This window comes from Papaver somniferum, chromosome 3, assembly GCF_003573695.1.
Source record: "Papaver somniferum cultivar HN1 chromosome 3, ASM357369v1, whole genome shotgun sequence".
NCBI classification, from domain to species: domain Eukaryota; kingdom Viridiplantae; phylum Streptophyta; class Magnoliopsida; order Ranunculales; family Papaveraceae; genus Papaver; species Papaver somniferum.
The window spans coordinates 5876651-5889256 of record NC_039360.1 but is presented as its reverse complement, the minus strand read 5'-3'; positions in this window follow the sequence as shown (position 1 = coordinate 5889256).

The following is a 12606-nucleotide window of genomic DNA, read 5'->3' as shown; positions in this document are numbered from 1 at the left end:
ATTTCTTAATTAACACGTACCATAAGAAAACACAAGTAAAAAATCATCTAACTATGCGACTCTAATTTTGATTTCCCTTTCATGTTTGTTGACTTCATGAATGACTCTCATGGAAGAATGGTGGAACTTCAGACTACACATAAAAGGTCAGTGAAGCATGTACCTGTGAACTGGTTTTCATTTTCCACTTCTCGGAGTGCGTTTATGCTATAGATTTGTATGTTGAGAAATTTTCAGGAGAACACAGTATTTCGAGCAAAAGAAAAGATAACCACATACCAATGAGATGACGATATGCTTCTTAAGGATATCTCAAGTTTGTTGATAGAGGAGGCTAAAGAAGATAATTCACTCTGGTTGCACTACCCTTGATTTAATATGTATTCATTCAACATGAACTTCTTGTGAATTTTTTATATATTCCTTAGTTGCCTGGAGTGGTAGTTGAGATTCAGTTGGATGCATGACTCATCAATTTTACTTTTTTCACCCACTAACCCTTGGCTTTTCCCTTCCTGTTACAATGCTGACAAAAGCAACGCAGGTACGCTCGGTGAGTTTCAACTTTTAGAGGACATACATAGCAATAATGCTTGATCCACCGGGAATGAAATCCCGTGCCTAGTTAGCAATTCGATATTCGGTAAATGTATGGAACGTGATACGCACGTGTATTATTCGGATTTATAAAAGTTAAGTTCCATCTAAAATCCGGTCAACGGTTCATGATACGGCAGTAAATCGGAATGGCATATGCACGTGTATAATTCGATTTAAAGATATATGTATTTGAACCATTCTTTGTTTATTCCTCTCATGTTCTGTTAGCTTTGCAGGTGGACGAAGTATATATATTTGTTAATTAGTTCTCTTGTTAAAGATTTAGATTGTTGATGGTTTAAATGCTCATGACATATTGACTAATGATGTGGGTATATATATATACATACATACATACTGTTTTACGTCTTCGAACAACATGATCTAATAGACCACTTTGCATCCTGAATGGTGCATGTGGTTTGTCCTGTAGTACCATCCCGTTGGTCTCATATGTTTAGCAGTAACAAATATCATATGTTGCACGCTTGGCAGTTGTTATGCCATAGTTGGATATTCTGATTTGGTCATGAAATTCTTTATTAGTTCCGTACTACATGTGCTTGATTCCATTTCAATTGTCACAATGATTTTTTTTAGTATGAAACACTTTCATAATATCCATAAACCCTAGATTTCAACATTTGTTAGTTGTTGTTATCTTATTAAGGCAGGCTTCCATAAGTTAGCTTTAGGTTTGCTTGTACCAATAGATCTAATTTGGTCACTAGGAAACTTTGGGTACGATTTTATGATAAAAAAGAACCAATAGATCTTACCCCTCAAAAAAATACAATAGAAACTGGGAGGAAGCATACTATCATCTTGTTCATTTTGTATTTAACATCTAGAATTTGGATATGTTGCAAAAGTTTTGCTTTGTTTGGTTTCAAGTTTTTAATTATTCTATTTTGAAGCACCTGATACATTATAGTGATTAATATCAAACCGTAACTAATGAGAGTCAACATGTAGTAAAGGTGCTAAATACCTTAGCAATTTGTATTAATGTGAACAGTTTTTTCTCCCTAAAAGCTTCTCGTTTGATGACGCAGGTATGAAGAACCATGGTTTGGCTCTAAGTTATCATCTGGTTACAAATTTAGTTGCATTAAGCTCGGGCTCGACCTTCTATAAGGTCTTCAAAACGGAACCAAGAGTACTAAGAAATCACCGAAGATGAAGTTAATATGTTTTTAATACTAATGTCTGTGTCACTGTATTATCTTTTCCAGTAATAATGATGTCTGAGCCTTTGTTTTGATATACTTTGGTGTATTTCAGATTTACAACTAGTGATGATGGAAAGATGAAACTCCAGGCAATGCGCTTCCTCCTCCTATCCTCGAAAGTGAAATTTGATCAGTTGCAGTTGTTGCTAATTGTTGGCTTGATCTTTTTTATGTATGCATATCAATCTTCTTATGTAAGCTATAGCCCTGGAGTTCGTCCTGAACAAAAAAACATGACATATTTATAGTTTAACCATGCTGGCTAATAATACCATTGGTGATTTATCAAAAGTGATTGTAGTTGTAGTGGTAAAACGGATTCGTATCAGACTTGTGAAGAAAACAATTTTTATAGATTTAAATTAAACAGGCAACTAAATAAAATAATTCAAAGTTTTGGAGAAAAATACCAAGACTAGGATTCCACCATTGACCAAATAAATAGTAAACTCTAAATAATATTCATGCAATTCTATCTTTAAAAATAAATTCTAATATTTGCCTCAAATATATTCTTGGAGTAATAGTTGTAATCAAAGAGTATAAAACATCAAAAGTATTTAAAACCCAGCATGCTTCATCAAATTAATTCACAACTATTCAATAAGAACTAATATTTCAATTCAATCCCATGCAAATAATCAAATAATAATATTGCAAATAAATAGTAAAATTAGAATTATACCAATTAATTTGGAACAATGGCTTCCTCCCTTGCCTTGGCTAATGGGTTTAGCTCCTCATCCCAAAAACACACTCACAAGATAACTTCATGGCTAAAATAGGTGTTTTTATTGATGTATATAAGATGAAACAGGAATTAGCAACGCTGTAGAAGTGTTACAGCGTCACTGTTACAAAGGGGAAGGGTCTGAAAATAAACAACGATAGCACTAACTGTTGTAGAACAACGACAGTTAGGTTTTGATATTATGACTGTTGAAAAACGACGGTTCAGAAGCGTCTGTTCTTCGTGTTCTTCAGCTATGCAGCAGCAGAAACACTTTCTCTGGAAATTTTTCTCACGCCTCTCCTGATCTTTCTGTTGCTCCAAACTCTCTCCTAATGGTTTCCAACCCTTCTTATGACTCTAACCAACACTTATATAGCTATCAAACCCCCAAAAATCTCGAGTTAATCCGACTTCTTCTTTTTTCTCTCTTCTCTGCGTTGTTGAGAAAATATCTCTCTTGTGATCTCCCTGTACGCGTTTGTTAGCTATAAATTTGCCACCAAACTCTTATCAAGACTTGAACAGGACCAAGTATAGTTTACTTCAGCGCAATACTCTCCCAGAATCTCTTGAAAATAGCTTTGAAAGTTAAACAGAGAGTACGTGTCCTGGTTGGACTTTGATCCATTCTCTCGGTCATTCCAGCCCAATTGGTTGGGTCCAATCGATCGTAACAGACTTGTTTACTCAATTATAGCCCATTAGTAGCAAATACAGCAATTGAATCTCCAAAAATCACGTCCAAAATTCGATCACCAAATCTGCCAGTGCTGTAACAAGTCTTCCCGCCAAAAATCCGTTTTTGAATTTTGAGAAGGAATGCCCCCTATCCTCTGATGGGGTGCGAATAACAAGTGGGGTTGAAATAAAATTCTTGGGGTGGAAATAACCAAATCTTGGGTGCCTTTAGTAATTTTTCTTGGATGTTTTCCGGACTTTTCCGGGGTTCCTCCGGGGTACTTCTGGGTGCCTCCAACATACTTCTCGGGTCCTTCTGGTAGTTATCAACGGAGGTTCAAATGCCGCATTTTTAGCCAATTTCCCCCCAAAGCCTTATTCTTACAAAAACACCTACAAATAAATAAAATAACCAAATAAGTACGATATCGAGCACTAACAATATATACAAATGAGCTATATTAGACACATAAATGCGTCTATCAAATACCCCCAAACTTATTATTTGCTAGTCCTCGAGCAAATCTAATCTAAAATAAAATGACTACACTTAGCACGTGCAGTAAGCCGTTAAACCACTAGGTGGCCCTAGTGGCGGAGTGTTGTCTCCGGGGGGTTTACCAGAGGTGTACCCACAAAACCTTAATACTCCAGAGCTTAGCTATCTACGCAGAACCTTGGAAGGCACTAAAGAATCTCCTTGGTTGCATACTTATTGACTACAGGAAGAAGTACCCTCATGCGAAATTCCAATTGCTGTACACGAGTTTTCACTCAAGCATACTAAAATTCATATAAAGTGACAGAGCTCTACTCAGATAGTTGCACTATGGACATCATATTCAGAGTCAAAACTAATCACATGGATAGATCAAGAAGATGGATATAGAAAACATAGATGGTTTTGATGTTTACTAAGTGAACGACGTTTCTCATATCTGTCTGAAGGCCTCCGCCAAAATGAACCTATCCTAATGGATTGAGATACCAGTCTGACTAATATCAACACAATGGCATATACAAGGGTACCAGTGGTCGATAACCTAACTCTAGGTCAACACAACTGGCATATACAAAGGTACCAGTGGTCGACTTTATTGAATTTATTCCTTTTGGTCAAATGGTCTGGTCTCAATTTTTTTTTTCTTTCAACTTTTTTTTTTCAACTTTTTTTTTTATTTGTATCTCAATCACTCTAATTCACCCTAGCATTGGTAACAACTTGAATCGTGAGCCCCACCTAATCACTTAGAGTAACATAGTTTAAAAACAAAATAAAATAAAAATAGAAGTGAAAAGGACTCAACGAGATATGGTGAAACTATCATGTTATTTATAACACCTGAGCTCTGTGCTTTTATGAATAGACTCTTCTATATGTTTCCATCTAATCAGATTAGTTCCTCAACTCCTACAACCAAAATGCTTCCATACACTTAGATTAGTTAGTGCCATCCTGAATACGCATAAATTTCTAGGCTCTGGAGTTTATTTATTGCAACTAAAAGCTAACAAAAAGTTTCTTCCCCACCCCCAAACTTAAATCTAACATTGTCCTCAATGTTTCTCATGAAAGAACAGTACCAAAAATATAAGTAACATGAGGAAATAGTAAAGAGAGAGTTCGGAAAGATAGTACCTGAGTGAAGTGAAACCAAAAACTGAATACAAAAATTATACAACATACAAATCTCCTTGATGGTCAATCAAGGGTAAACAGGGTCCTCCTGAGGGACCTCCTCAACATCATCTGTAGGAAATGGCTCTAAAAAGGGCTTCAATCTCTGACCGTTAATCTTTGAAGAACTAGTACCATCTGATGTCTCAATCTCAATAGCGCCATGAGGAAAAACAGTACGGACCACAAAAGGACCTGTCCACCGAGAGCGCAGTTTCCTGGGGAATAGATGCAAACGAGTGTCATACAGAAGAACTTTTTGACCTGGAGAAAATGACTTCCGTAATATGTTTCTATCATGCACAAGTTTCATTTTGTTCTTATACTCCTTCGCACTATCGTAAGCATCTATACGAATCTCGTCCAACTCATTGAGCTAGAGTTTCCTATGGGCTCCTGCCTTGTCAAGTGAAAAATTTAGATGCTTAACAGTCCAATAAGCTCTGTGTTCTAACTCAACAGGTAAGTGACATGCCTTGCCATAAACAAGCCGATAAGGCGACATTCAAATGGGGGTCTTAAACGCAGTACGGTAAGCCCATAAGGCATCAGTAAGCCTAGACGACCAGTCCTTCCGATTAGGATTAACTGTTTTCTCTAATATACGGTTTATCTCCCTATTGGAAACCTCTACCTGATCACTAGTCTGTGGATGATACGGGGTAGCTACCTTATGTGTAATACTATATTTCTTCATCAGAAGTCTAAAAGTCCCATTACAAAAGTGCGACCCTCAATCACTAATTATAGCTCGCGGTGTACCAAAACGTGTAAGTATATTATTTTCAAGAACTCAATCACAACCCTATGGTCATTGGTTTTACACGCAACCGCCTCAATCCACTTAGAGACATAGTCTACGGCGACAAGGATGTATAGGTTACCAAAAGAATTAGGAAATGGACCCATAAATTCAATACCCCACACATCAAAGACCTCAACAATTAAAATAGGGTTCAAGGGCATCATGTTCCTACGGGAAATGGTTCCTAATTTCTGGCATCGTTCACAAGTAATGCAGTAACTGTGGGAGTCTTTAAACAACGAAGGCCAATAGAATCCACACTGCAATATTTTAGCAGCAGTTTTCTTAGCACTAAAGTGACCCCCACAAGCATGATCATGACAAAGGGAAATAATACTGGACTGGTCACTCTCAGGTATACATCTCCTAATAATCTGGTCTGGGCAATACTTAAACAAATAAGGATCATCCCAAAAGAAGTGCTTAACCTCAGCTAAAAATCTAGAACGATCTTTTTTACCCCAATGTTGGGGCATTCGACCAGTAACAAGATAGTTCACTATATTCGCATACCAAGGTAATTGGGTAACAAAGAACAACTGTTCATCAGGAAAGCTATCCCTTATAGGAAGGGAATCATATGGGGAACTAACAACTAGCCTAGACAAGTGATCTGCTACAACATTTTTGGCACCCTTTTTGTCTCTAATGTCTGGAGAAAACTCTTGCAACAACAGAATCCACCTAATAAATCTAGGTTTAGTATCCTTATTAGACAAAAGATATTTTAAAGAAGCATGATCAGTATATATGATGATCTTAGAACCTAAGAGATAGGGTCTAAACTTGTCTAAGGCAAACACAATGGCTAATAGTTCCTTCTCGGTAGTGGTGTAGTTCAACTGGGCATCATTCAGAGTTTTGCTAGCATAGTAAATCACATGAAGTAACTTATTTTCTCGCTGACCTAGCACAACACCAATAGCATAATCTGAAGCATCACACATGATCTCAAAGGGTAGGTTCCAGTTGGGTGCCTGGACTATGGGGGGGTAGTGAGTAATGACTTAAGCTTCTCAAAAGCCTCTAAACAAGCATCATCAAAGACAAATTTAACATCTTTTGCAAGCAAATTGCAAAGAGGTCTAGACATCAAGCTAAATTCCTTAATGAAACAACGATAAAACCAGCATGCCCTAAGAATGACCTAATATCTCTTACGGTTTTTGGGACCGGTAAAGTTTTAATAAGATCAACTTTGGCTCTATCCACCTCTATACCCTTTGAAGATACAATATGCCCTAGAACAATTCCTGAACGAACCATAAAGTGACATTTCTCCCAATTAAGCACTAAATTCTTTTCCTTACACCTAGTCAAAACTAATGACAAATGATGCAAGCACTCATAGAAAGACGAACCAAACACTGAAAAATCATCCATAAAGACCTCTAAGAACCGTTCTACCATGTCAGAAAATATGCTCATCATGCAACGCTGAAAAGTCGCAGGGGAATTACATAGCCCGAAAGGCATGCGTCTATACGCAAAGGTACCAAAGGGACAGGTAAAAGTGGTTTTCTCCTGGTCTTATGGGGCAATAACGATCTGATCTGATTATATCCAGAGTAGCCATCTAAAAAGCAGTAGTGACTATGTCCAGCTAATCTCTCTAGCATCTGGTCGATGAAGGGAAGGGGAAAGTGGTCCTTCCTAGTGACCTTGTTCAATTTCCTATACTCAATACAAACACGCCAACCCGTGGTCATTTGGGTCGGGATTAACTCATTGTTATTATTTTGGACTACAGTAATACCAGATTTCTTCGGAACAACCTGAACGGGGCTGACCCACTTACTGTCTGAAATAGGGTACATGATGCCTGCATCTAATACCTTAAGAACCTCAGTTTGAACTACTTCTTTCATATTAGGGTTTAGTCGACGTTGCATCTCCCTAGAAGGTTTGGTGTCTTCCTCTAAATAGATATGATGTATACAAACAGTAGGACTTATACCCTTAATGTCTGCTATGGTCCACCCTAAAGCTTCCTTGTTGTTTTGAAGGATGGTTACTAGCCTACTTTCCTGATCTCTATCCAAGTCGGAAGAAACAATCACAGGTAAAGTCTCAGACGGGCCTAAAAACACATACTTCAGGGTATCTGGCAATGGTTTTAGGTCCAACTTAGGAGGCTCTTCTAAAGAAGGAACTAGGGTAGACTTAGAAACTGGTAGTGGTTCGAACTTAGGTTTCCATCCATTACTAGTATCTAACAAAGGGGTTGAATCTAACAAAGCATTCACCTCATTAATTACATTATCATCATCAAAATCAATCCCAAAGTGAGCAAGGCATTTTTCTAATGGATCTTCTAACAAAGTGTTTGGTAATGACTCCTCGACTAATGTTCCTATCATGTTCACCTATTCTATATTCGAGTCATCTAGTTCAGAGGGTAGCTTACTAATATTAAAAATGTTCAGCTCAATAGTCATATTACAAAAATACAAATTCATAATACTATTTCGACAGTTAATGATCGCATTGGATGTAGCTAAAAACGGGCGACCTAAAATCACTGGTATTTGGTTCTCTGGGTCAGAGACAGGTTGGGTATCTAGGATAACAAAATCCACTGGATAAATAAACTTGTCAACCTCTATGAGAACATCCTCGATCACACCACGAGGAATTTTAACGGACCTATCAGCTAACTGAAGTGTCATTTGGGTAGGTTTCATCTACCAAGTCCTAGCTTAAGGTACACATGATATGGAAGTAAATTCACACTGGCTCCTAAGTCAAGCAAAGCTTTCTCAACACGGTACTTACCTATTGTACAAGCAATGGTAGGGGACCCTGGGTCTTTATACTTAGGAGTAGTGGTATTCTGAATAATAGAACTCACATGACTAGCTATGAAGGCTTTCTTCTGGACACTGAGCTTACGCTTCCGAGTACACAAGTCCTTAAGGAACTTGGCATAAGAGGGAATCTGCTTAATTGCATCTAATAATGGAAGGTTGATATTAACCTGCTTAAAAACCTCTAATATATCATTAAAGTTGGACTCCCTCTTAGTCGGAACTAGCAGCTGGGGAAACGGGGCTCTGGGAACAAAGTCGGGCTTAACAGGACCCTCATTGGTCTCTTTGGAGACTCTCTCAGTCTCCTCATTTTCTGGCTCAGCAGGGTGAACTACAGCATGTTCATTATCAGGCATGGCGACCTTGTTGTCAACTTTCTTTCCACTCCTTAGGGTTGTGACAGCATTCACATGATTGTACGATTTCTCTCCTTTGGGGTTAGGATCAGTATGACTAGGGAACCTTCCATTTTCTCTCTCACTTATAAACTTAGCTATTTGTCCTACTTGAAGTTCTAATTTGGAAAGACTCTGGGAATTATTCTTCAACTCTTGCCTAGTTTCTTGTTGAAAGCTAAGGTGGTTCTTTGATAGCATGTCATGGTTATTTGCTAACATAGTGAGAGTTTCTTCTAAGGTAGAGATCTTTTTCTCAGAAGTGTTCTGAAACTGGGTTTGACCTGAAGAATTCTTAAAACCAAAACCTGGGGGAGGCTGAGAATTGCTAGACTGGCCTTGACTCTGGCCCTTAGACCAAGAGAAATTAGGATGGTTTCTCCAACCAGGGTTGTAGGTTTCTGAGTATGGGTCAAACTTCTGACGGTTCTCAAACCTAGCATTGTTATAGACAGCATGGGCTTTCTCTTCACTAACCTGACCTTCCCAAAATGAATTATCGGGCTCTATTCCACAACTAGAGACTTGAGAGGCTCTATTAGGTTCAACAAGGGACCTATTTTTAGACTGACCCATTTCCAAAGCTTCTAACCTTCTAGACAAAGCAACAAACTTAACATCGGACGCAAAACTCGTATCTACCATATTGGTGCTACTTCTATTGACCAAGAGTCTTTTAGGGGGTTCAACACAAGATTCCCACTGTTGGGATTTTTCAGCGATAGCTCCTAAGAAGGTAAAAACATCATCAGCATTTTTATTAGTGAACTCACCAGCGCACATAGACTCAACCATGGCTTTGGTCGAATAGTCTAAACCATCATAAATAATCTGTACGAGTTTCATATTATCAAATCCATGGTGAGGACATTGAGATAGGAGATCATTGGATCGCTCTAAAAACCTATAAAGAGACTCTCCCTCTTGTTGCACACTAGCACTAATTTTCTGCCTAACAGCTGCAGTTTTATGCTTAGGGTAAAATTTCATATAGAAAGAAGCAATAAGTTCCTGCCATGTTTCAATGGATTCAGATGGTATGTTGTTCATCCAGGTCTTGGCTTTATCTCTCAAGGAAAAGGGAAACATCTTCAGTTTCAAGACTTCATCAGTAAGGTCTTTTATTCTAATTGTCCCACAGATTTCCTCAAAGTCCCTAATATGAAAATAAGGGTTCTCATCATCTTTTCCTAAGAGTATAGGGATCATTTGAAGAATACTAGGTTTTATCTCGAAATTAGCCGTAGTGGCTGGAAATTTAATGCATGAAGCTCGGTTGGTCCTAGTTGGAAACATGTAATCTTTCAAAGTTGCCATCGCTGGCACAACAGAAGTACTAGGGGTACTTTCCTCACAAAGAGACAGATTCTCAAAACTGAAATTTCCAAAAACATGGCTCTCAAAAGAAGAATCTTCGAGCTCCCTGCTTAAATCAGAAGAACTACTAGGTTTTTCGCTAATCAATCGACCTAGAGTATCTCTTTTCTGAGCCCTATTAACAAAATCGGGCATACACTAAAAAAATTCAAAAAGAAATAAAAATCCTAACAAGAAGGTTCTAGCAATCACACAGCAGGATGACTCGACTTTACCACAGCAAACCTAAAGATTTCTAGCAAACAACAAGCATGATGGCTCACTTAGATTGTTTCTAGACTAGCTTCTAATCCTTCGAAAGGGAATTCGTTACAATTTAAGTAAACCCCTCTGGAATCAATCCGAGTCAAAGTAAGTTGAATCGAGGCGAGGGAAGCTTAGTGGAGCTTTGATACCCAAGGCCTCACCGCGTTACAAGGTGGCGCAATCACGCATTCAACTAACAGAAACCATCATGAACTTCGGAATATGCTAAAAGAATAACCAATATTTTTCGAATGACTTTCCTACTAAGCTCGTTACCCTATAGGTCTCTTTCTAGTCAAATTTTTAGGCTTAGGTTCGCGTTTGGTTTCGTTTTCCTAAGGCGGGCAAAAAGGGAGCGGTGATGAAATCCGAACCCTTATCTTATATGGTCCAGTTCTTGCCCTTTACTAGGAATTTAAAAACAGTCCATATTCAAGTCCTCAGCATATATTCACCTTAAGGAGTCCAGTAACCCGCTTGCAGGAGATTCGCGGGTATTTAGAATTTTACCTCCCGTACCAGACGGGCGAAGAACCGCTGAAGTCGACTCGGGCCACGACTCCTATGCCGTGTGCGAACCCGAGGGGCCGAGACGATATTGTAATCGTCGTGCAAAAACAAAAATGAAATCCTAAAAAAAAAAACTAATAAAAAAAAATCTCTCTTTTTTTTCTCTCTTTTACAAAATAAAGAAAATCTTCTTCTTTTCGCTCCTTTAGCTTTGGTTTTCACTCCCAAACTTTAAGTAAATCACCACAAGCTTTGGCAAAATTGTCTCTCACTCCAACTTCAAAAATCTGCAAGGAAACAAAAAAAACAAAATGTAAAGAAGAACAAAAAAAATAAAATAAAATATCTAAAAAAAAATTTGCTACCTAAACACAAATCCGCGTCGGCGGCGCCAAAAATTGGTGATTTATCAAAAGTGATTGTAGTTGTAGTGGTAAAACGGATTCATATCAGACTTGTGAAGAAAATAATTTTTATAGATTTAAATTAAACATGCAACTAAATAAAATAATTCAAAGTTTTGGAGAAAAATACCAAGACCAGGATTTCACCATTGACCAAATAAATAGTAAACTCTAAATAATATTCATGCAATTCTATCTTTAAAAATAATTCTAATATTTGCCTCAAATATATTCTTGAAGTAATAGTTGTAATCAAAGAGTATAAAACATCAAAAGTATTTAAAACCCAGCATGCTTCATCAAATTAATTCACAACTATTCAATAAGAACTAATATTTCAATTCAATCCCATGCAAATAATCAAATAATAATATTGCAAATAAATAGTAAAATTAGAATTATACCAATTAATGTGGAACAATGGCTTCCTTCGTTGCCTTGGCTAATGGGTTTAGCTCCTCATCCCAAAAACACACTCACAAGATAACTTCATGGCTAAAATAGGTGTTTTTATTGATGTATATAAGATGAAACAGGAATTAGCAACGCTGTAGAAGTGTTACAGCGTCATTGTTACAAAAGGGAAGGGTCTTAAAATAAACAACGATAGCACTAACTGTTGTAGAACAACTACAGTTAGGTTTTGATATTATGACTGTTGAAAAACGACGGTTCAGAAGCGCCTGTTCTTCGTGTTCTTCAGCTATGCAGCAACAGAAACACTTTCTCTGGAAATTTTTCTCACGCCTCTCCTGATCTTTCTGTTGCTCCAAACTCTCTCCTAATGGTTTCCAACCCTTCTTATGACTCTAACCAACACTTATATAGCTATCAAACCCCCAAAAATCTCGAGTGAATCCGACTTCTTCTTTTTTCTCTCTTTTCTGCGCTGTTGAGAAAATATCTCTCTTGTGATCTCCCTGTACGTTTGTTAGCTATAAATTTGCCACCAAACTCTTATCAAGACTTGAACAGGACCAAGTATAGTTTACTTCAGCGGAAAACTCTCCCAGAATCTCTTGAAAAATAGCTTTGAAAGTTAAACAGAGAGTACGTGTCCTGGTTGGACTTTGATCCATTCTCCCGGTCATTCCAGCCCAATTGGTTGGGTCCAATCGATCGTAACAGACTTGTTTAC